Raw genomic sequence first — 1,484 nt, 5'->3', positions numbered from 1 at the left:
TTGAAATCCAAAGAGCAATTTTCAAGAGTTCTGTCCTGGATGGGGTAAACCTCAGTGCACTTCCTTTCTATTGCCTCAGTATTACTGGGTGGAAGAATTGCTGCTTCTTGTTAGGAGGTTCATTTCATCTTCCATTACTCCCAAATTCATACTCAAAGCACTGAGAATTTCAAGTGGAGTATTTTCAAATAGACTTCAGTTTCTTAACATCATTTCTGTATTCACTTTTTTAGATTCTTTCATAACTCCATTGAATGTTTTTTAACTAAATTAACATGGCCCTAATGAACTGCCCAGCTCCTGCGGAAGTCACACACAAGAACATGAGATTTCTTATTATATACAATCCAACCAATGTGACCTTAAATTTATAGAGGAATTTAAGAAGTATGGAGTTACTACAATGGTAAGAGTATGTGAAGCAGCTTATGACACTGCTCTTGTCGAAAAAGAAAGCATCCGTGTTCTTGATGGGCCTTTTGATGATAATGCACCACCATCCAGCCAGATTGTTGATGACTAGTGAAGTCTCGTAAAAATTAAATTTCATGAAGAACTTGCTTGTTGTATTGCTGTTCATTGTGTTGCAGGTCTTGGAAGAGCTCCAGGGCTTGTCGCCCTTGTATTAACTAAAGGCGGAATGAAATATGAAAATGCTATTCAGTTCATAAGACAAAAGCGACGTGGAGCTTTTAACAGCAAGCAACGATTGTATTTGAAGAAGTATTGTCCTAAAATGTGGCTGTGGTTCAAAGACTCCAAACGTCATGGAAACAACTGTTGCATTTAATAAAACAGGTGCCTGATGGTATTGCCTTGGAAGTGGAACTTAAGCCAGGACCTAATTTGTTATGCATCCTTACCAACATGTTAGTTGGTGAATACGTCTAATAAAGCTTCCACAAGAGCATTAAAAACAAACAAACAAAAAAGATATTCTCAGCCATCAAAGTATTGCTTTTACTGGACATATCTTGATACCCAGTGCTTTGCCAAATCGTTTTTTTTTTCTTTCCATTTTTCAAACAGGCAAATTTTCTAAAATATGATCACCTAGTATATCTACAGACACTGGTGGTGCAGTGGTTAAGAGCTTGGCTGCTAACCAAAAGATTGGCAGTTCAAATCCCCCAGCCACTCCTTGGAAACCCTATGGGGCAGGTCTACCCTCCTCTATAGGGTCTCTATGAGTCGGAATCAACACTGAGGCAATGGGTTTGGATTTTTTTTTGGTTTAGTATACCGACCACCTTAACATTTGGTAAAAGTCTGTCAATCCTTGATAAATGAAAGAAAATAATGCTGGCATGTGGGTTAGAAAGTGTTATTCTGTGGGCTTGTGGGCTATGCTTTTGTTTCTTTTCTTTTATTATATTTATACATTTTGCTGGAGTGATTTTAGGTGGTTATTTAGGAGATGATGAACAAAAGTGTTTCATATAAACAAGAAGTTTTCATATTGAAGGCTTGCTTGTTCTTAGTGA

At 37.5% G+C, this 1,484-nt stretch overlaps 1 pseudogene; it reads left to right on the top strand.

Moving 5' to 3' along the window:
• The first annotated feature begins 275 nt into the window (after nt 1-275).
• Nucleotides 276-790, top strand: LOC101353635 (protein tyrosine phosphatase type IVA 1 pseudogene; annotated as a pseudogene).
• The last annotated feature ends 694 nt before the right edge of the window (nt 791-1,484 follow it).

Source organism: Trichechus manatus, unplaced genomic scaffold (assembly GCF_000243295.1).
Source record: "Trichechus manatus latirostris isolate Lorelei unplaced genomic scaffold, TriManLat1.0 scaffold00482, whole genome shotgun sequence".
Lineage (NCBI taxonomy): Eukaryota > Metazoa > Chordata > Mammalia > Sirenia > Trichechidae > Trichechus > Trichechus manatus.
This window is presented reverse-complemented; position numbering and strand designations above follow the sequence as displayed.